Source organism: Rousettus aegyptiacus, unplaced genomic scaffold (assembly GCF_014176215.1).
Source record: "Rousettus aegyptiacus isolate mRouAeg1 unplaced genomic scaffold, mRouAeg1.p scaffold_m13_p_12, whole genome shotgun sequence".
NCBI lineage: Eukaryota > Metazoa > Chordata > Mammalia > Chiroptera > Pteropodidae > Rousettus > Rousettus aegyptiacus.
Window position 1 is genome coordinate 52,380,559 of NW_023416287.1, and position 24,393 is coordinate 52,404,951.

At 33.7% G+C, this 24,393-nt stretch overlaps 1 protein-coding gene across 13 annotated transcripts in view; it reads left to right on the plus strand.

Annotated features, from left to right (window-relative positions):
* DLGAP1 (DLG associated protein 1) overlaps positions 1 to 24,393 on the plus strand; it is a 782,830-nt gene that overhangs the window by 75,565 nt on the left and 682,872 nt on the right. The window contains exon 1 of one of the 13 annotated variants that reach the window (XM_036229042.1): positions 20,233 to 20,283. The exons of the other annotated variants lie outside the window; for them this stretch is intronic. The gene's annotated coding sequence lies outside the window, so the exon portion shown is untranslated. Of the gene's footprint in view, positions 1 to 20,232; positions 20,284 to 24,393 lie in introns of those variants that run through there. 13 annotated transcript variants of the gene reach the window in all.

Consider the following 24,393-nt stretch of genomic DNA (forward strand, 5'->3'; position numbering starts at 1 on the left):
ATATTTGAACATTTTGTAATCTATATAGCATAGTCCCAAAACAATTCCACTTGATCCTCATGAGTAAATATGCCTTTGAAGTATATATTTCCCTGGTTTTCTGACTGGGGGTGCTTAGTTTTGTACAAATCCACATATAGTTCATTTAATGACTGATCAGTTTAGAATCCAAGTCTCCCAACTCCCAGTCTAATGTTATTTCTAGCACAGTCTCCTGCTGTTAAACCAGAGAGATTTTATATCCTAATTTTATTAAGAATATATTTTCAATATTTAATTATATAAGGAAAAATAAAATGATTGCTGGGAAGCAGGTAAAATGGCGTAAATAATAGAGGATCTGTTTATCCCTCTTGCGACCAAATCAAAGTTGTGACAGAAACACGGAACAAACAGCAAGGAAAGTCACCTGGGATCTAGACAAACAGAAGCACTACAACTAGGGAGAGAAATAATTAATCAACCTGCAATGGTAGAAAGTAGGAGGGAGCTAGCAGCTGAGCAGGACAGAAGCTGTGGCAGTGGCAGCTGCAGACGCTTCTTAAAGGGGCCATGTCCACGAGTGGACTTTTGTCATAATGGACCTGCTCATTCTGAGCACCAGAGCAGGTCAGCTGCTCCAGGAGCACTAGGGACTTACAGGTGGAACTGAGTTATTGGAGTAGGGCCAGAGGTGAGGATCTCTCCCTGACAGAAGTGCTGGGTATCCATTGTTCCTCTGTTGAGCCCTCCTCACTCCCAGTGTGTGGACTCAGCACTGCCATAGCTGAAATGTCATCAAACTGGATAACAGAGGTTACTCCATCCAGCAGATTCCCTGAAACTCCTCCTCCCCCAAATCGAGGCCCCACCTAAGCCATATTCAGGTGTGTCCTTTGCGAGTCTGATGCTCTTTGCTGAGCAGCCTTAAGATGCACACTGGCCTCAGTTTCTAGTGTGGTTTCTTGAGGCAAGTATAAGCATAGAATCTGTGGATTGCTTGCTGAATCTTAACAGGTGGTCCCAGATGGGCACAGGCTGGGGCTAAATTTGGCCTGAAGCTGAATCCTTCTCAGGACTGTGGCACTGGACACCTATATACAAAACCATGCTAATTAGAATGGGAGACTTAGGAGCTTTGCTTAATACAGAGAAACAGACACAGAAAGGCAGCCAAAATGTGAAGACAAAGAAGCAGAAACCATAGGAGAGAACAGAACAGAGGCCCAAGAGTAATGGAGTCATGCAATCTAAAAACACTGGTTATAAAGATGCTCAATGAACTTTTGGGAAGTGTAGATAAATTCAGTGAGAACTTTAACAGAGAAGAAAAAACATAAAAATGGAAGTTGAAATTATAAAAGGGAACCATTTATAAATGAATAGCCAATCTGAGATGGAGAATATATTAGAAGTAATAAACAGAGTGGATAAAGAAGAGGATTGAACTAACATAGAGGATGGGGAAGCCAAGGATACTCAATCAGAATGGCAAGAAAAAAGAAGCCAAGACTATAATAATAATTAAGGAGCCTGTGGAAGAATTAAATGTAAAAATATTCATGTCATAGAAGTACCTGAAGGAAAACAAGATATTGAAGAGCTATTTGAAGAAATAATGTTGCAAAACTTCCCTAACCTGATGAAGGAAATAGATATATAACCCTAGGAAGCTCAGAGTGTCACAAGAAAGAAGAACCCAAAGAGGCCCATACCAAAACACATCATATTAAAATGCCAAAGGTTAAATACAAAGAGAGATTCTTAAAAGCAGCAAGAGAAAAGCAGTTAGTTACTTACAAGGGAGCACAAATAGGATTGGCAGCTGATTTCTCAAAAGAAACTATGCAGGACAGAAGAGCTTGGCAGAAAATATTCAAAGTGATGAAAACCCAGGATCTACAACCAAGAATACTTTATCTAGAAAAGCTATTATTGAGAGTGAAAGGACAGATGAAGAGCTTCCCAGACAAAAGAGAGCGAAAGGAATTTATCACCACCAAGCCAGTATTATAGGAAATGTTGGAGGGACTTCTTTAAGAAGTAAAAATATGTATTAAGAACAGGAATAAAGAATGGTAATAACTATATATCTATTAACAGGTACTTCAAATGAAAAAGAATTAAATGTTTCAATCAATAAGGAGGGTGGCTGAATGCATAAGAAAAGAAGACCCCTACATATGCTACCTACAAGAGACTCACTTCAAATTAAAAGACACACAGACTTAAAGGAAGGGATGCGAAAAGATATTGCCTTGATGGACCTAGAGGGTATTGCACTGAATGAAACAGGTCAGATAGAGAAAGACAAATATCACATGATTTCTTGTATATGTGGAATCTAAAGAACAAACAACAAAAACAAAAACAAAATGGAAATAAACTTATAGATACAGAGAATATTTCAAGGGCTACTACATGGGAGGGTGGTTGGGAAAATGAGAAAAGTTAAGCAAAAGGATTAAGAGGTACAAAAAGATAGTTGCAGAATAGATGTGGAGATGTAGAGTGTAGCATGGGGAAGATGGTTAATAATGTAATAAATATGTAAGAGGGATAAGGGGTATTGGATTTAGTGGGGTTATTGCTTTTGCAATTTATGTGGGTCTCTTTTCACTGTGCTGTACAACTGAAACTGGTATATTATTGTATGCCAACTATAATTGAAAAAAACTCATTGAATTATACAATGTAAATACAAGCAACTAATTGTCCATTTCAATAAAGCTGGGAAAAAATAAATATTTGATATTAAAAAAAAGAATGCTAACAAAAACCATGAAAATCTCATTAATGTATGGAATATTTTGAGTTTGAGTACATAATACTTTACTCATTAATAAATATGCCTGCACAGTAGTTGAAGTTTAAAAGTTGTAACTCCAAAAGATAATGGCCTTTCAATTAGATGAATATTGGAACATTATCCGGAGATAATGTTTTCATGTTTTGTTTGTGCTTGCGTACTATCTGGAAGATGATGCAGTAATTCTTAGAACATTTAGCCTTTGTAAGAAGAGGGATTAAAGCTAATTAACCTCTTCTTTCTTTGCTAAACTCCATTAGTGGGCAGATCAGTCATTTGACCTTTATTAGGTAAAATAATGTGGTGGAAAGACATGGCCAAGAATCCTTTGTTAATTCTAAGTACTGTTACTGAAATATAGCTAGCCTTATGCATGTTACTTGGTTTCCAAAGTATTTAATTGCTCTAGCCTTGAAATAATTCATCGTGTTGCTATTTAACCCACATTGCTGAAATGTAGTGTCAAATTCGTGTTTGATTTCAAGAATTTAAGGAGACCCACTCAACAATTTTCTTTGAATTCTACTATATTTTAGGTACTCTGCTGAAATAAGAATTGTATACATATGAAATAGCATAAAATATTATATAAAAAAGGTTTCATTTTTAATATAGCTTTTTAAAAAAATGGATTAGCATTCCTATTTTTGATTTTATATAGCCTTTTAAAAAATGGATTAGCATTCCTATTTAATATATATCTCATTATTGAGATATATATTAAAGTTTAGTTATGTGAACTGCAAAATGAAATCCAGATTAATCTGACTGTAGAACCAGGGCTTAGTAACTACATTTCACTGTGTAAGATGAGAACAATTAGAAAGATGTGCAAGTGTCTGGAAATTTAGAGTAGGAAGAGACCCCTCAGTAGGAAGGAATTTTAAAAGATTTCATAAAAATGGTGGTCGCTTTGGTGGGACTTGGGAGAATGAATAGGATTTGAACATATGCATGCTAGTGTTAAAAATAACATCAGATCAATTAAAATTTTAATTAAGAATTTATTGTGCATAACGGAACAGTTCATGATCTGGGAGTCTTCAATCTGAAAGTGGAATGAAGCTCAAGGGTGCATTGTTATAGGACAGTTTACAAAGCAAAAATGCAGAAGCTATTTAACCTTTACAATGGTTGCTTATAACAATGGAAGTTTCCAGATGTCAGGGAGTTGATTAAAAGTGATTGTCTTATATCATTTGAGGGAAATGATTTAAGTTTTGTTCATTATTATTAGAGGCATTTACAAGAAATAACGAGTTAGGTTTTGTTTGTGTTGCAGAATAAGCAAGATTAGATTTTGCCTACATGGTTTAACTGGTTTAATATGTGTGAGGAATTCTTAACCCAGATCTCCATTTTATTTTAGTTTACATTAGTAAGTGAACCACCAGTAAGTTAAACACCAAAGTAATGAAAATGGGGAACTTCTAGATAGAAGTCTAATTGGTTCTTATCTGTTAGAACACGAAGTGAAAAGCAGGATAGAAAGTTAGAAAGGAGGTGAGAAACACATTGTGGAAGATTTTAAGAATGAAATGATAAAAAGAGATAATAGTCCACTAATATAGATACTTTCACTTTACTCCATAAAAGATTACTTTTGAAGATTTGGAGAGAAAAATCAGATTCATCAAAAATGCCTGTGGACTAATTCTTTCAAAATATGCTCCCTATAGCTTTTAGCATTTGGATATCATTGTGATCATATTTTATGGTATAGATACACCTCTTAATATTGATCAGATTGGTCTTCCATTTTTCATATCTTTCTATCTACATCTATGTATGTATATATGTATATATGTATGTATTTATGTATGTATTTACCTATCTATTTATTATCTATCTATCATCTATCATCATCATCTATCTATCATGTATCTGTCTTACTATCCATCCATCCATCCATCCATCCATCCATCCATCCAATCTCTGAAAACAACTGTTGGCTCACAACAATAGATATAAGAATATCCATACAAGGTCTCAAACTTATAGATCTTAGAGAATAGAAGCACAATAATTTTAATGTGGGAAAACTTTTTGGTAAGCCATATGTCCGTCATTTAAAATAGTACCTATAGAGTGAATGGACTGTTGGTTAAAGCTCCTTAAATGTTAACTAAGGGTGTGCCTCACACCTTAATACATCTTTAAATAGATTATCAGTGAAGGAAATTATATGTATGTAGCAGAGTAGAACTAAACTGGTAACTGCATCGTCAAGTTGCCTTCTGGAATATAGCTCAAGAGAGGCTGATGCCAGAACAGCTGATCAAAGACAAAAAATATATCTCATCTGTGTTGTGTCCGATCAGAAGAGATGAGATTGGTAAACTAGTATACAAAAAATGAGTTGAGATCCTGGGAAACATATTAATGGCATGTCCAAGCTTAAATGGATGGACAATAGGAAGTCAGAGGTTGGTAAAGATAAGAGATAGTTCATGGTGAATATCTGCTAGATTAGATTTTACTCTCAATGATATTTAATACTCAGCATACTTCTTGGGATGGGGAGCAGGTCTACAATATAATTAACATGCACATATATCTTTAGTAAATGAGAAGAGTTAGTGGTTTGGGAGAAGGAAGAGAAAGAAATATTGAGAAGAATATATGTTAATATATATCAGATTTCCTTTCTCCTATGACTCTTTACCCTCCATTTTTATTTTATTGGTAGACTTATTTATGTCAGATAAGGGCAAATATTGTTCTCCTATTGTACTTGTTGAATTGGCAGCACCTTTTTAAGATTGTTGTAATTTGAAAGGGGTAGTTATTTTATTATGTTTTAGTGGAAATGATAAGAATAATGTTCAAAATTTAACTATATTCATTTTTTTCTAATTAATAATATTTAGGAAATCATCAAATATTATATGTTTGTGATACATTGTATTGCCCATTAAATTACAGCTGTTAATAATTATGAGTATAATTTTACTTAAGATTAGCATCTATCCTATTTATTCTATTCATGGGAGAATATTTGTTTATAGGGATACAGCATATCAACAGCAATATTTTACTTGCATTCTTTTTTTTTTATGAGATTGCATCTGAGTTTTGGTTATGAAATTGGTACTTGTCACATGTACTTAAAGTAACTCTAAATATTTAAATAGCGTATATTGGTTTATTTGTTTTTTTTTCAAAATTGGCTCCCATTTTCTAGTATATAACATCTCTTTAGAGATATATTCTCTCATTTAAATATTTTTATTAGATCTTAATGGTAGAATAAATGCCTTAATTACTTATTTAAATTGGGTGAGATTCAGTTATATTTTTGGAGCATAGGCTTAACAACTTAGTCAACATATTTCTTAAATGCCTACAAGGTGCTCAACATACTGAAATTATTGAAGATACGGAGCACTTTACCTCTGCCTTAAACAAAGTCCCAGTTTATTTACTCATTCATGTCAAATCATTGCATCACAGATAAAAGTTGCTTGTATTTAAGCTTAAATCTTGAGGCACAGACTGTATATGGTGTATTCAGGGATAGAATAATTGCTGTAAATTGGAATTCAAGAATAAAGAATTTAGTTGGGCCTTGAAAGATGAGTAGATTTAGAATTAACATAGGGACGGTCCAGGGAACATTCTTTACCAAGTATCTAAGATAATACCCAGTCAAGTTAACTTTACTAAGAAAACATTTATTAAAAATTACGCTAGTGTTGAGTCGGACCAAAGGAAATGAAGAACCACTTAGCTCTCTCATGGGTAGAACTAAAAAGCTCTTGGGAAGAAAGCAGCTGTGTCTGTCCCCTCTCCTCTACTCTTCTCTTTTTCTTTTCACTCTTATTCTCACTGATATCATTTGGTTCTTGTTCTGCTTTAGTCTAAGTGCCTGTAATCTTACACTCTCTCTTTAATAATTAGCACAAGTAGCCCCAGTGGCTTCCATGGCTCTAGATTCTATGTTTTTACAACTCCAAGAACAGTTAGTAATTGATTCAGTCTTGGAGTCTATGACTATCTTGATGAAATTCTTAAAAAGGATCTGATTGATTAGATGATTGGTATGGGTGGACACTCAGTCTACTAAACTGTGAAGACGTGGGATGGGAAATCACATGCCGTGAACATGGAGGTGGGGACGCACTCTCTGGAGGGAAGTTGTGAGTATGTAGTTGTCAAAGAACTCTCAGCAAAGGGAATGTTTGAGGAGGCACTCCAAGTGTATCAGATTTAGAGATAAATAGCAAGAAAATATGGTATTTATAGAATTGTGAGAAAACTAAGCTGTTGGGAGGGAGAATTGGTGTTGGGGAAGAGTAGGAAATAAAAATGAAAGGGATGAGTTCAGAGTAAGATGCAAGTTAAAGTTTACAAGAAGAAAGAATACTAACGTGGAATGAATGTTATGTATCAAGCATTTTAGATGTTTTCATGTTGTGTAGGGTGCTGCCTCACCTCCTACTCAGGCTACAAGTATGTGGGGAGCTGTTTTTTTTTTTTTAATTTAATTTTGGTTTTGTTTTTAATCATAATTCAGTCTGTAGATTTATAGAAAATAACTTTTGTCTTTTTTTATAGAAAATAACTCTTGTCTTTTTCTCAAGATGTCATACAAACCATATATTTTATTGCATTGCTCCTATTAACTTGCCTTTTACACTGTGAATTGAAAGGTGATATAGAGTATATATTCATTGTAAAACACTCAAACAATGCAAAACTAAACATGAAATTTAAAATGCAAAATGTGAAAGTTACTGGTCTACCTCTTGCTTGGTCTCCCAATTCTCCCAATTCCACACTCTTACCCATTCTTCTGTCTTTCCTATAGGTAACCATAATTTGTAATACTTTTTCAGAATTTTTTTCTAATACACAAACATACATGATAGATAGATTAGATAGATATATGGATAGATGATATATATAATTTTAGTTTTTACATAAGAGAGATCATACTGGATACCTGGTTTTGTAATAGTCTTACATGTTTCACCTAACGATGCATCTCTAATATTAATCTTTCCAAGTTAATTCGTGTGGCACTACCTCACAATATTTAACTGCTGCATAGTATTCCATAATACGGATTTAATTTAGTTATTCTCCTGTAAGTACATGCTTAATGAAAGTTAAGAAATTATACCATTTGTATTAATGCAGTAATAAACTTTCTTATACATATGTTGTACATATGCAATTACACATGATGAATTCCAAATTGTAAAATCTTTTTAATCAAAGGATATGTGCTCTTTAAATTTTGATACAGCCAAGTTGTCATCTAAAGCTGTACTAATTTACACTCCTATCAAAAGTGTTTGAGATTACCTGTTTTCTACTCCCTCAACAGTTCTACAAAGATGCTTTTTTGGCAACCTTCCAAAGTGAATCATATTACCTCCATGGTGTGAATTATATATTTTATAAGAAAGTAACACAATGTACATGTCACAATATAAGGGCAATGCAAAGTAAATTTTATGAGTGATTGAAGTTGAGGTTAATTTTAAAATCCTAAGGAATGTAATCTCTTCAGTAGAACTTGTTTATCCTTTAAAAGAAATGTTTATTAGGTCTAACTCTTTGAGATAAAAATATACTCCATATTTTCTTCAACAAGGAAAACATGGCCAGTGACTAAAGGTTTTAGAGCTTTTGAAAATATTTGACATTTTTCAAGCAGTGTATTTTCATGAGAAAATTTAGCTCAGTCTAAGAATAATTACCTTAGAGGAATATGCCAGCTTTTTCCTATTCTGAACTTGATTATCTTCTTGAGATTAGAATGGTAGTAAATGCTCTCTCCTGTTGTAAAAGAAAGAATGCATCATTTACCTTTCCTTATCCCCTTTGTTCAAATCTAGAGGGAGCACCATCCACAAATGCAGCTGCCATGTCTGAACTGTGTGTGTGTGTGTGTGTGTGTGTGTGAGATAAATAACAAGTATCAGGAATAGACCCTTGAAGATTGATTATGTTCAGAAGGGAACATGCCTTCTGTTGATTCAGTAGATGGAGTCAGAATTTATGGAATCATAAGGCTCTGACTCCAAATAACCTAATATACAAGTAATCTAGATAACCATTATCAAGAAAATTGTATTTTAAGTGTGCTCTGGATGGTTGTGGGTTAAACTAGCAGTGCCGTGATGCACAATGGCAAATTTCAAACACCGAAAATCTGACGGATCTGCTTTATGTTCAATAGTGCTTAATCTATTAAGTAAATTTCTTTCATCTCTTATATTAAAGGACAGAAATATACCCAATTAAGAATCACTGACCAAGTGCTCAGAATCATTTTCAAATAAGCCTGACCTTTTTTTAAAAAAATAAAATTGCACTTTTAAGACTAAAGATCATGTATTCTTCTGACTTAGAAAGTTTCTCATTGACACTAGTTATATCTTGACTAAAACAAATATCTCCTAAATTGATGGATATTCCTTCAAAAGAAATGACCTAGATCACAGTCCTTACATGGGAACAGTAGAGTTCCTATTGAAGGAGATTGCGGTAAGGATACATCACTTAGGTTTCCACTGAAATTTAAATAACCATTTATAACAGGATAAGGCTATATGAAATAAAGCAGAGGGAGGAAAGACACAGAATTCAGCTAGTTCTACATGGATTCCAGTAAGAAAGTTGTGGTTTTACATCATGGAAAATGTAATCAGACTGAAAGCTCTTGAGATCGAAGAGAACAAGTTATAGAACTGGAGTATGTGTCAAAAGTAATTACTGGATATACTGAAAAATAATTTTAATAAGTTGCATAGGAGAGCACAGTGACATTAACAGCTAGATATTGCCCTGACCACATATAGCATTTGAAATAATGACATTATATATGCCAAGTATTATTTGAGCTTGTGATGGTTTTAGGTAGCTGTTTGATATTTTCTATGATCAAATATGATTTAGTGTTTACAGTTGATTTTCATACTCTTCTGAAAGTTGTTTTTTTTTTTTTTACTTTAGGATCTACAGATTTTCCTTTTTATATTGATACATCAAATATATTCTGAGAATGGCGATACTAGGCAATTTTGTCATTGTGCGAACATCATAGAGTGCACTTACACAAACCTAGATGGCATAGCCTATTACACACCTAGGCTATATGGTATAGCCTACTGCTCCTAGGTTACAAGCCTGTACAGTATGTTACTGTATCAAAAAATACGAGATTAAATCAAACACAAGAGAAAACGATGCAATCAAGAGACCTGATAAACATGGCATGTTTGAGGCTGCTGCTCATGAAATATTGCTTACGCTTATATAGCAAACTTTTTTATAAGTAGAAAGAGTAAACTCTAAAATAACAATAAAAAGCATAGTAGAGTAAATAAACAGGTAACAGTCATTTATTATTTTTATCAAGTATTTTGTACTGTACGAAATTATATGTTCTATATTTTCTTACGACTGGCAGTGCAATAGGTTTGTTTACACTAGCATCACCACAAACACAAGAGAAATGCATTGTGCTATGATGTTATGATTGATGACTATTATGTAGCTAGGGTAATAGGAATTTTTGACCTCTATTATAATCTTATGGGCCCACCACTGTATATGTGGTCTGCCATTGACTGAAATGCCATTATGCAGTACATGACTATAGTTAAAAGTTGTCCATTTCTTTTTCTTCATTTCCAATCTAGTAGTTATATTTAAACTATAAACTTACTTGTTACCCAGAATTATGTCTCATTAGACAGTGTTTTTAACTATCTAATATAACTGATCTTGAAATCAGTATATTTTCTGTTCCTTACTTCTTAACTCTTTTTCCCACCACTTGCTTATGCTTCTTAATATTTACCTTTTTACTTATAAATTCACTTAAAGCAACCATTGTTTAATTTATCATAGTTAAATGATATATCTTCAAGCTCTAAAGGAAATGAGACTCTTTACATAACACACCATTTTTTAACTCCTTCTGTTTCTACTTTTGTGATAGTATTTGCATTCTCTTATGTAACTATAATCCTGCATTTGTTTTAGCTTCAATTCTACTATTGAATAGACCCAGTGCCCACTGCCAATCTTTTGCCATACTTTCCCATTCATCTCTTGGATGGCTCTACTAGTTTCAATAATAAGTGCTCATGGGAAAAATATTACTATATATATGCACATAAAACATATTGGTATGTTACTTTTTACCCACATGCCATCTTGGCTGAGTATAAAATTCTGAACTCATATTTTCTTTCTTTTTTTGTATGTTAGTGTGTGTGTATGAATTTTATAGGCATTTTTCTCTTGTCTTCTAGACAGAGATCTGAAGCAGTCAGTGGCCACTTTCATCATGTTTTCTCTCATAAATAGCTCTTTTTACCTGACTTCCCAAATACTCTTTTATTTTTTATGGTCAAGTAATTTTATTAGGTTACGTCTCAGAGTCGACCATTTCTGTGAAGAGTTTTTCTGGAAAATAATGTGTTCTTTCAACCTGTAGAGTCAAATGTGTATTTTCTTTAAATTTTCCTTGAATGACATTGTTAAATATTTTCTGGATCTTTTTATTTTTATTTTATTTTTTTAGGAACTTCAATTATTACCTGCTTGTAACAATATATCTCAAACAGAACTACTTAACTTTTCTTACAAATTTGCTCCTTTCTCCCTATTGGGCCTTATAATTATTTGATAAGATAAATATGTTAAATCAAGTATTTACTCTGACTTTTTCACTCTCCAGGCTTGTAAGAAATGCAGATCTGGGGAGGATCTTTTCTTTGGATAGAGGAGTGTAGGGGGACATATTGAAGAAAAAAAGGCTAATAAGTCATTCTACATAAGAAAAGAGTAATTAGATAATTCCGAGTATATATGTTGGAGAAGTAAAAAGAAGAAAATGAGAAGATGCAAATGAGAAGGAGAAAAAGACACCAATAACTCTGTGCGTGTATGCATTCATGTGCATGTGCGTGCGTGTGTGTGTGTGTGTGTGTGTGCGCGCATTGATGCTGATGCAGTGCTGGACAAGGCTGGGCTAGGGGTAGGCAATGTGTGTGAGAAGGAAAGGTGTGAGATAACCTAGTTACATTCCACTGCCATGTGGATTCTCTTTCTAATCAAAATCAGAACCCTGGGATCTCCTTAATTTTTCCCCATACTCTCACCTTCTTATTTTCTCACTTTCATTGCCCCATGAATATTAACGTTCGATTTCTGTAGATTCTTCTCTTCTGGGCTTTCCTGTTCATTACCACTATTTGTCTTCATTTCCTGCCTTAGTCAGGCCTTCATTATGTCCTCTTACATTATTGCTATAATCTTTTAATTCTTTTCTCCTATAATAAATTTTAACACTATTATATGAGTGATCTTGCCAAAATTCAAGTGTACCTTTCTCCAGATTAAGTTTACTTAGTGGATAAAGCATAAAGTAAAGGATAAAGCCCAAACTCCTTAGCATAGCATGTGAACTGACTCTGGGTTTTTTTTTTTTTTTTTTTAACCATCTTCCACTACCTATGCCCCAGCCATACATAATCACAAGCATTGTTTTTGTATTTCTTATATTTGCTCTTTCTTTGATCTGTACCTTTTGAAATGACATTTCCCTCTGCCTCCCCCTCACCATAGCCTCAGTTCCTATTTTTTCAAGACTCAGCTGTCACAGAACTGGGAAACTTTTTTTCTTTTTTTTTTTTTTAATGTTGGCATACATATCCACTCCCCTCATTCCACCACCAAGCATATCCAATCTGGGTAGATGACTCTCTTCTATACCCTATGTGTATCTCAGCATATATTATTTTGAACTTATCCCTTAAGCAAATATTTGTAATCATTACCATGGACTCCTTACAAAGCCATATCCTGGCTCTCCATGGCTGGCATCTCCCATAGTGTCTAATATTGGTAGACAAATGGTAAATACTTATTGAATAAAGTGGTGTTTAATAAATGTTTGTATTTATTTACATGATATGTGTAATATGTCAATATTAATATTTATTAGCCATTTCATCTCTGATTGTGGATTCCTGTAGCTTAGGAAGCTTAAGTTCCATAAGAAATAAACCATGTACTTTATCTCTCTTGAACTACACCCACAATATATCATAACATTTTCTGTTTATTTAAGTACATTGAAATTACATGGCTGAGAACAGCAACCTGATCTTGCGAACAGCAACCTGGTCTTTGTATTCCATCTTTAGAGAGATGCAGTATTTCATGTTAATAGTTAACACCTGTTCCTGTGTGCACCTTCATGATAGGAAATTAAAACAGTAGCACCTTGACAAGAATTAAACCATCAAGGTCGTGTGGCAATATTAAGAACAACATTGAGAAGGGTTGCTAAAAAGAGGACAAAAAAGAGGTGAATTCAGAAACGAGGCCTTGCCTGCTTTGCCACTTTGCCTTTGGTTAATCCAAATACCAAATTATTTGCTCTCTGTGTGAAAGCCTCGTCATTTGTCATCTTCCTGCTTTTTCTATTCCTAACTAACATAGATGCCCAAAGCCCAATTTTAATAGACAATGATTAAAGACTCAATAATTAAAACTAGAAGTTATAAGGGTGATTTAAAAAAGCATTGAGCAATGATGAAATAGAGCAGGAGAGCATAATGACATTTGAAGGAGGTGGGGTTTGAGTCATTCGAGTCTCTGTGGGCTCAGGGGATTGTCTGTTTAAATCACAAATGTATGCCATGTGATCTGCACTAAAACTACTGTATGGATAAATGAAAAGAATATAGGTTTTAAAGCCAAGATGCTTAAACACAGGATTTCTTAGTGCCATGTTTTTGTGCAGTAGAGGTAATGGAGTTTTCTTAACACTTCTCTCTTCAATTGCCTCCCTACTCTGGCCCTAAACTTAACCACATACATTGTGCTTAAGAAGCTTATTGTAATTGCCTATTGTCTTTTCCTTGCCAGATTATAAACTCCTTCATAATACTGACAGTCTTTATCCACACTTATATTGCTGCTACCTAGCAATGTATCTAATACAATAAATTGATTTTGAATGAATATTCAATGAATATTTAAGTGGAACACACACAACAGGAATTAGGGAATACAGAAGCAGAGAATGGAAATGAGAAATAAAAAGCTAGTGCATAGAGCTACTTTTTTGCCTTTCTTCCTCAGGATCACCTACAACCCTCTAGGGGAAACCAGAATCTAGGCTCTGCTTCATTTATCTCTCTGGAGACTTGAGGCTGGAATGAGTTTTTGGTGCCATGACATCCTAAAGCAAGATTAGGTAGATGATATGGATAAAAATATGTTAAAAACAAAAGGAAAACTCAATAAGAAATAATTCCATTAAAAAAATGGTGTTTTATTTGAGCCATTTCATGAATTATAGTTTTAACTACTTGTGTTGTATTTTGTTGATTCTCAAATTGTGATTTCCACTCTGACTTCTTTCATAAGTTCCAGGCCTCCACATTCAATAGATGAGTTTAGATCTACCTTTGAATATTTCATAAGAACTTTGTAGTATTTAGGATGTTATCATCTCCTTCCAACTTTTCCTTCTCCCCTAGATCTGTTTTTCTGTTGACCATCCCTAGCTCAGCTAAAATCTTTATATCATTTGTCACTCCTGCCTCTTGCCCCTCCATACTCTAAACATTCAGTAGGTCCTGCTGATTTTGCTTCCTAAATAGTTTTTCAAACTCACCCCCTGCTTCTAGTCTTACCACCTTTGTCCTAAGACTTAAGTCTCTCCTTTAGCCTTTCTCATCTGGACTAGAGTGCTGGCCTCTTAATTCATTTTCTGGACTCCAATCATGCTTTTTGCATCCACACTGGTAACAATAATTGTTACAACAATGCATTCATCACTATATCACTTTCCTACTCAAGGCTGCTCCAGCTTGATCACCTGCCTGGTCCTTTGTGTGTCCATATCACTGAATTGCTTTAGTTCCATCACCTAGAGTACCATTCTCTCTCTTTTATTTCTCACTAAGGCAAGAATTACAGCAGACTTTATTTCCTCTAAGACTTTTTTTTTTTTAATCCCATTTGCCAATACCCCAACCCATCCATACAATCCTATTCCCTTTCATTCTGGGCAAAATTTCAGTCCTCTTTATTCTCAAAAAGCCTGAGCATACCTCTGTCAAACACTCACTGTGGGATAAAGTGAGACATTTGTTTCCATTCCCCACATTGTACCTGGCTGTTCATAGGTATTTTAATTTTACTATAGAAAGAATAAAACAGAGTCCTTAACTGAATATCATAATTCAGTGTCAGACAATGTTAAATTATTCGAATTAGAAAAAAATAAAAAAGTTGTGAGTAACTAAGGAATTGGTTAATGATTCTCATTCTTGATGGTAATTATAATTGGAAGATAAGACTGGGGAGTTTATCAGGTAGACATAAAATAGAGCAAATTATTAGACTTTTCAGTGAAATATACTTATACATGCACACAGGCAAACATACATGTGTGTACTAGCTCTCTCTCTCTCTTTCTCTCTTTCTCTCTCCCTCCCCTCCCCCTTCTCATCTAATAACAGTTTTATTTCAAATAATATTACATGGGGGAGTTATTAATGATTTCTCTATTAAAAACTTTCAGTAAGTTTTCCCACCTTTAAAATCAAGAAAGCATTATAAACCTGTGATAATCAGAGTTCTCCAGAGAAACAGAATCAGTAGGATGTAGAATGTGTATATAGATATTATCTATCTATCTAGCTTTATTTTAAGGATTTGTCTCAGAATTGTGGGGGCCAACATGTCTAAAATCTGCCAGGCAGGACAGCAGTCTGGAGACCTAGGGCAGAGTTAATGTTGCAGTTTGAATTCCCTCTTCCTAGGGGGAGATCAGTCTTTTTCTTAAGGCCTTCAACTGATTGGATGAAGCCCATCTACATTATTGGAGGAGAATCTTCTTTTATGGTGTTCTCATCTAAAAATACCTTTACAACAATATCCAGGCATGTTTGCCCAAATATCAGGGTGCTGTAGTCTAGCCAAGTTGACACACAAAATTAACCCTCATAATAATTAAAAATTAACCCTCATAATAGTTAAACCATAAAAATTAAATGCCATTGGCCAAATTGGTAGAAAAAATGGTGATGGCGAGGAGACAAATATTTGTTAGAAAATTCTTAAAATTTTAGAACAGAAATTTAACCAACATGCTGCCTCTGACTTACTATCATTAAAACTATATCTTGGATGTTATATTTAATTTTTTTTTTCTTTTAAGAATTATGAATTTAGTGTAGTCATACCATATGTGTACTGCTCTTTTTTAAAAAAGTTACTAACGAGCACATTGCTTATGTCCTTTACACAAATATATGTTGAAAAAATAAGATTCATTACTTTTTTTAAGCATTGTGAGTAAAATATGTGATCAACTAAATAGTAAAATAGTGCCTTTTTACAAAACCACTTAAGTTTCCTGGAGAAGCTAATTTACTATTTTTCAGTGTTGCCTTGTCCCTATAAATCTTTTTTGTTTTGTATAGCAATGGGTAGAATTGATAAATTTCTTAAGAAATATATAATTTCTTAGTACTTCTGAAAGAATTAGATACATTTAATTAGAAAGCTTTGCAGGTGTTTTTTTTTTTTTTTTGTAAAATCAAGTTTACTTTGTAAGATGAAATGAAAACAGTTTAAAAAGGATAAAATTAGAAAAGTGGTCATACTGGATACATGCTTGAATCTAAAAATATTGAACCAAATCGTTGACTAGTTTATTTTTTAAATAGTTCTGAAAGCAATATGCCAATTCATTTTCCTGAAATTATACTATGCCAGTTCCTCTAATGTACCTACATTGCTATTTCTGAATAAGTAGCTATATTATATGTTAGATGTAATTGGTGTTTAAAATTAGTTTGCCTGATGGTCTTGAAGAAAGTCCTTTATAATTTAGGTCAACAAAGAAAATGCCATGTACTAGATTAGCACAGTTCTCACTGTTCTTGTTCAGCAGCTGCAGGATAAGAATATGATGACTAGATTCTCCTCTTCCCCACCGACAGAGCTGTATACTAAATTACTACATAGAATTTACATATTATGAAAGTAAAGAGCAAAAAATCAATTTTTAGATGAGATTACTTTGCTGTCCATCTATATGGTGTTTGATTTGTGGCATGAAAGATCAGAAACACTACTGATATTTTGGATATAGCCTCTAGAAATATGCAAAGAAAGGGTTTTGGTATTCTTAGCATTATCTCACAAGCTAGAAAGAATTCACTTTTGTAAAGGTAACTGACAGGTTTTTATCTATAGTGAGAATTTTGAAAAATAAGGAGTGGAGGGGAGAGCAAAATGCATTATTTTTAAATTATCTATAGAAGTATCATTTACACTAGTGTTTTTCAGCTTCTTTTAATCATTATCCCATTAATAATCCTATACGGACATTTTTGTTTCTGTTTCCTCTTGCATGAAACTTTAATACCTTGGATATATTAAATTCTGTGTATGTGCTCTGGCCCTTAGAACATAAACCATGGTAATATCTAAGATCTTTTACTTCCCACAAAAAACAATCCTCATGTTGAGAATGCATGACTTCCTTTTTTTCAGTTCTTCTCCATTAGATTTAGAAATGAATAGATTTTTACACTAAAGAGACTCAGATTTTTTTCTCATAAACCTGATTTTCCAAGAAATTCACTTCTCAATTTCCCTTAGAATGATTTAAAATTTTCCATTTTGATAGTTTGATTTAACATAGATTTATTTATGACTAAAAATTTGAGTATTTATTTATGACTTACAAGATTTGAGTATTTAGGACCCAGATAGACTGTTTTCAAGGTTTCAGAATGATATAAATTCATTTTATATTGGAGCTTAGGTCAGTAGAATCCAGATCTAGAGGAGTTTTATTGTCAAATTGTAGCTCCTAACTATATCAGATGAATATATTTCTGAATCTTTTTGACAATATTTATATGTTTATAGGTCTTTGGCCAAAATTATGATCTGTTGCACTCAGTGTAATTCTACTTGAAAAATAAAAGTATCTTGCTAAAGAGGAGAGACAAGACATATTTATACTGATACTATCAAATAGTCTATGGTGAATTGCTAAGTTAACCATGTTATTGTTGGACTAGTGATGTAGCTTTTTACTTAATATTAAATATAAATTTTAATTTAAAAACTAAGAATAGCCAAATAGTTTATTTTATTTTTAATGGATAAAACTAGGAGATATAGTTTATTGACTATAAAATTATACAGAGCAGGATTGAATAAATTTCTTTTTTTATTTTTAAGTCTCTGCTTGTGCTTAGCATAGGATAGCTCAATTTAGTAATAAGGAATTTCATTTATTTGTGGTGGTTACACATATACATATGCATATTCTTCTACTGCCAATCAGGTTGTTTGTATATTAATAGTTTTATTAAGATATAAATTACATACAATTAAGTTCATTAATTTTAGTTGTATAATTCAACTATTTAAAGTACAATCATCATTCTAATCCAGTTTTGGGACATTTTTCATCACCTCAAAAAGATCCCTTCAGGCTGTTCATAGCCAATTCTTGTTCCCACTTCCAAGCCCCTAGGTAACCACTAATCTGCTTTCTGTCTCTATAGATTAGCCTTTTCTAAATTTTTCATGATAATGAAATGTGCTCTCTTGAGTTAATTTGCTATTCTGTTTCTAGTTTTTGGCTCAGAGTACTTATTTGAGATCCTTCTTTTCTAATATTGGTGAGCAACGGTATAAATTTCCTTCTTAACCCTGGTTTACCTGCATCCGATAAAATTTGGTATGCTATGCATTAGTTTTCATTAAGTTCAAAATATAGTCTAATTTTCATTTTCATTTCTTCTTTGACTGTTGGGTTATTTAGAAGTGTTTTGTTTAACTTCCAAATACTTCTGATTTCTTTCTGTTGTGATTGCAGAATACACTGTATGCTTGTTTTCTTTATAAATGTAATGAGAGTATTTTATAGCCTAGCACATAGTCTATTTTGGAATCTATTCCACATGAACTTAAAAATTATGTGTGTGTTGTTGTTTGGTGAAGTATTCTATAGACACCAGTTACTTCAAGTTAAGTTGATATGTTGTTCAGAGTCTTCTAAAGCTTGATTCTGTCAAGTTCTTGCAATCAATTATTGAGAATGGGGATTTGAAGTTTCCCACAATTATTGTCAAATTGTCTGTTTCTCATTTTAATTTTGTCAGTTTTTGGTTGTGTACTTCGAAGCTCTGTCTTTAGGTGTGTATACATATATAATTGTTATGTACTTCTTTGAATTGACTCTTTTATCATTATGAAATGTCCTTCTTGGTTTCCAGTTAAAAATTTTGTCTTACATCTGATAAGGAATTAATATCCAAAATTTATATAGAACTCATAGGACTCAAGAACAACAACAAAAAAAACAATTCAATTAAAAAATAGGCAGAACAGATACTTCTCCAAAGAGGAAATACATATGGCTAACAGACATATGAAAAGATGCTCAAGGTTGCTAATTTGCTAATTATCAGAGAAATGCAAGTTAAAACCATAATGAGATATCACCTCACACCTGTCAGAATGACTATCATCAATAAATCAAAAAACAGCCGCGTTGGGGAGGATGTGGAGAAAAGGGAACTCTAATACATTGTTGGTGGGATTGCAAATTGGTACAGCCACTATGCAAAACAGTATGGAGATTTCTCAAAAAATTAACAATGGATATACCTTTTGACCCAGCAGTTGCAATTCTGGGTATTTATTCAAAGAAAACCAAAACAATAATCTGTAAAGATCTATGTACTACAGTATTCATGACAGCACAATTTACAATAGCCAAGATATGTAAGCAACCTAAATGCCTGTCAACAGACAATTGGATAAAGAAATTATGGTTCATATATAGGACGGAATATTACTCAGCCATTAAAAAAAAATGAAATCCTACCATTTGCAACAACATGAATGGACCTAGAGGTTATTTTGCTCAGTGAAATAAGTCAGACAGAAAAAGATAAATACCATATGATTTCACTTATATGCAGTATCTAAGGAATGAAAGAACAAGCTAATCAAAAACAGACTCACAAATATGGTGGACAACTTGGTAACGGACAAAGGGAAGGGAGGTTGGGAGGCTGGGAGAATGGAGTGAAGGGTTAAAGAAGTACAGATTAGTAGTTGATAGTTGGGCATGGGGAGCATGGCAGAGGGAATGCAGTTAGCATTAATGTAATGGCTAAGGGGAGGGCCAGGGCTGGGAGGGAGCAATTAGGGGGATCGTTTTATGAACATTAGATGTTTAACCAATGTACTGTATACTTGAAACTAATTTAAATAAATAAATTTATTTTAAAAATTTTTGTCTTGAGGGGACAAAAATGACGTAGATGATAGAGGCTCTGTTCATCTCTCTGGTGACCAAATTGAAGTTGTGATGGAAACAAGGAGCAAACAGCAAGGAAAAATTGCCTGGAATCTGGATGAACAAGCCATACAACTAAGGAGAAATCCCAGAAAGCACTCTGCAACAGCAGAAGGTAGGATGGGGTGAGGATACGGGGCTGCCCTGTCTAGAGGCTGAGTGAGATGGAGACTATGGCAGCAGTAGACACCTCTTAAAGGGGCTGCATCCGTGAGTGGATTTTTGCAGTGACACACCTGCTCACTCTGAGCACCAGTGCCGATTGGGCTGCGCACAGAGGGCACCAAGGACTTAACAGGGAGACACTGAGCTGTCTGAGTGAGGGCCAAGGTGAACCTCGGTCTATATAGAAGTGCCGTTGGTATCCATTGTTCCTCTGTTGAGCCCTCCCCCTTCCCAGTGTGCAGACACAGCACCACCATAGTAGAGACTTCATCAAACTGGATAACAGAAGTCACTCTGTCTGAGATGTGAAGTATATTAAATGGAATAAACAAAAGAATAAACAAAGTGAATAAAGAAGAGGATCAAATGCCCTATCTAGAGGATAGGAAAGCTAAGGACATTCAAGCAGAATGGCAAGAAAGAAGAAGCCAAAACTATAATAATAATTTAAGGAATCTATGGAACACTATTTTTACCATTAGGTAAAAATATCCATCTCATCGCTGTACCATAAGGAAAACAAAATGTTGAAGAGCTATTTGAAGACATAATGATGGAAAACTTTCCTAACCTGGTGAATGAAATAGACATACAAACCAGGAAGCTCAGAGAGTCCCCCAAAACTAGGAACCCAAAGAGGCCCACACCAAGATACATCATAATTAAAATGCCAAAGGTTAAATACAAAGAGAAAATCTTAAAAGCAGCAAGAGATAAGCAGATAGTTACCTACAAGGGAGCACCCACAATATTGGCAGCTGATTTCTCAAAAGAAACTATGCAGGACAGAAGGGCTTGGCACAAAATATTCAAAGTGATGAAAACCCAGGATCTACAACCAAGAATACTTTATCCAGCAAAGCTATCATTTAGAGTTGAAGGACAGATAAAGAGCTTCCCAGACAAAAATAAGCTAAAGGAATTTATCACCACCAAGCCAGTATTATAAGAAATATTGAAGGGACTTCTTTAAGAAGAAAAAATATGTATCAAAACAGGAATAAATAATGGTAACAACTACATTTTTATCAATAAGTACCTCAAATGGAAAAGAATTAAGTGTTCTAAGATAGAGTAGATTAATGGATAAGAAAACAAGACCCTTACATGCTGCCTACAAGAGACTCATTTCAGACTAAAAGACACACAGACTAAAAGGAAGGGGATGGAAAAAGATATTGCCTTGATGGACCTAGGAGTTTTTTAAGTCAGACAGAGAAAGATAAATGCCATATGATTTCATTTGTATGAAGAATATAAAGAGCAAAAAGAACAAACTAATCAAAAACAGATTCATAAATATAGTGGACAATTTGGTGATGGACAGAGGGGAGGAAGAATTAGGGGGCTAGGAGAATAGGATGAAGGATTAAAGATGTACAAATTAGTGGTTGATGAATGGTCACGGGGCTGGGGAACATGGCATAGGAAGTACAGTTAGCATTAATATGTTGGCTTGGTGGAGGACCAGAGGAGGGAGGGAGCAACTGGGGGGCTTGTTTTATCTACTATATAGATGTCTAACCAATGTACTGTATACTTGAAACTAATTAAGATAGATGATAGATAGATAGATAGATAGATAGATAGATAGATAGATAGATAATTTTGTCTTAAAATCTACTTGGTCTGATCTTAGTAGAGCTACCCCAGCTCTTGTATGGGTACTATGTGTATGTTATATCTATTGCCATCCTTTTACATTTATCCTATTTGTGCTCTGAATCTAAAGTCTGTTTTTACTAGACCACATCTATTTCAATCTTGTTTGTATTTTTTTTAAATTCCAGATTGACACTCTTTATCTTTTGATCACAGTATTTAGTTCAGTGGTATTTAATGTAATTATCGATGAGGTTGGATTTATTATTTTTTACTATTTCTTTTTCTCGATGTCTCATATCTTTTCTATTCCTCTCTTCCTCTTATGAAGTCTTTTTGAATATTTTCCAATGTGCCATATTAATTCCATTGTTGGTTTCTGTACTACATTTTTGTACTATTTTTCTTGCCGGTTGCTCTAGGAATTACAATATGCATCTTGATTTACCACAATCTTACTTAAGATCAACATTAATTTAATTCTAGTAAAATTTAGAACTTCTGTTACAATAAAGCTACAATAAAAAGGAAGTAAATTACTGATAGGCACAAATTTTACATACTGTATGATTACATTTACTTAATATTCTTAAAATTACACAAGTATAGAGGAGATTAGATTAGTGGTTACCAGGTTTGGGAATGAGGAGTGTGTGGCTTTGAAGGGCGGCACAAAGAGGCATTGTGGTTGTGGAAAGTTCTGGATCTTGAATATTTTGTTGGTTACACAAATCTACACATGTGCCTTTCATAAATATGTAATAAGTGATATATATGTGTATATATATACACATAATGAATATTGTTACAATGTACAATAAGCTATGACTGAATATTATTCAACTTTAAAAAAGAAATAAACTCTCTTATTTGTGGCAACATGGATGAACCTGGAGGACATTATGCTCCATGAAATAAATCAGACACAGAAAGACAAATACTGTATGATCTCATATATGGGATATAAAAAATGTCAAATCCTTAGAAGCAAAGAGTAAAAAAGTTATCAGGGGCTAGTGGGTGGAAGAAATATAGGAGATGTTGGTCGAAAGGTACAAACTCTCATTTATAAGATAAATAAGTCTTGGGCATCTAGTGTACAGTATGATGACCGTAGTTAATAATGTGTTTTATACTTGAAAGTTGCTAAAAGAGTAAATATTTATTAAGTGTTCTCATCATCACAAAAATGGTAGCTATGTAAGGTGATAGATGTGCTAATTACTTGATTGTGACAATTATTTCACAATGCATTTGTACATCAAATGTACACCTTAAAAAACACGATTTTTATTTGTCAATTATACATCAATAAAGCTGGAAAAAAAAACCAAATTTCTTATCTGAGGTCACTAGGATTGAGCATGTGCCTACTTTTACATTTTCATTTTCTATAACTCTTCTTCTTATTCCTTATGCTGCAAGTACACCGGCTTCATTACTTGGTTCTCAAAGATGCCACATTAGTCTCTAAAGGCCTTTTCACCTCTTTTTATACTTTTAAAATCATTCTGTCCTCAGGTTTCACAAGACTAGTTCATTTTAATTATTCACATTTGTGCTCAAATCTCGCCTCGAAGTAATAATACCATCTCCCAATTTAAAGAAATTTAGTCATTTATCATTCTATTTTCTTCGCAGAACCAATTATCTGAAATTATATTAATTTACTTGTTTGCCTTTATATTGTTTATTTCCCTCCAATTCTAGAATATTGACTGAATGGAAAAAGAATATTGCCTGTTTATTTTTTTTTTCTACTTTATCCTGAGTATATGGAACAGTGCCTGAATTTAGTAGGCCCTTTGCAAAGATTTGCTGAATCAACAGATTATGCTTTCTGTTATTCTATATGAGGCTTATGGATGACAAACTTTTAATTAAAAGCCGGAGTCCTAAGAAAGCATATATGGAGATATTTATAACCTACCAACTCTCAAAGTATTGGCTACACTGGTGTTCATTTCAGATAATATGGGATGAGAGAAAGCTAGAAGCATAGGTAAATGTCTCCTACCAGCTAAATTTCTTATTGCCCTGGGGTTATGGAATCCAGGGAATAGGAAGCAGATAAACTCTGCCCTTCACGGGGGCTGTGTTTGTTGTTTAGTGGAGGGGTGCTGTGACTGTGAAGTACTTGGTTGGCCATCTGACTGGCAGATCTTGCAAAAATGAGATGATGTTTGCTGCTCTTGCTAGACATCTCGGTCATAATATAGATGAGGTTCTCTGTGGTTTTCAGGTCTTATAGAATTTTTACATGCATGCTGCACCATACTCCAACTCTCTTCTTGCTTGAAAGTAGAGAACTGCTTGCATAATTGATTAAGTAAGTAATTCATTTGTACCACAGTTATTTATTGAGAGCCTTGTATGTTCCATCATGGTTTAGACACTGGCAATTCAGAAAGGAGAAAAAAGACAAAAACTCTTATTCTATGAAGTTTGTTTTCTAATG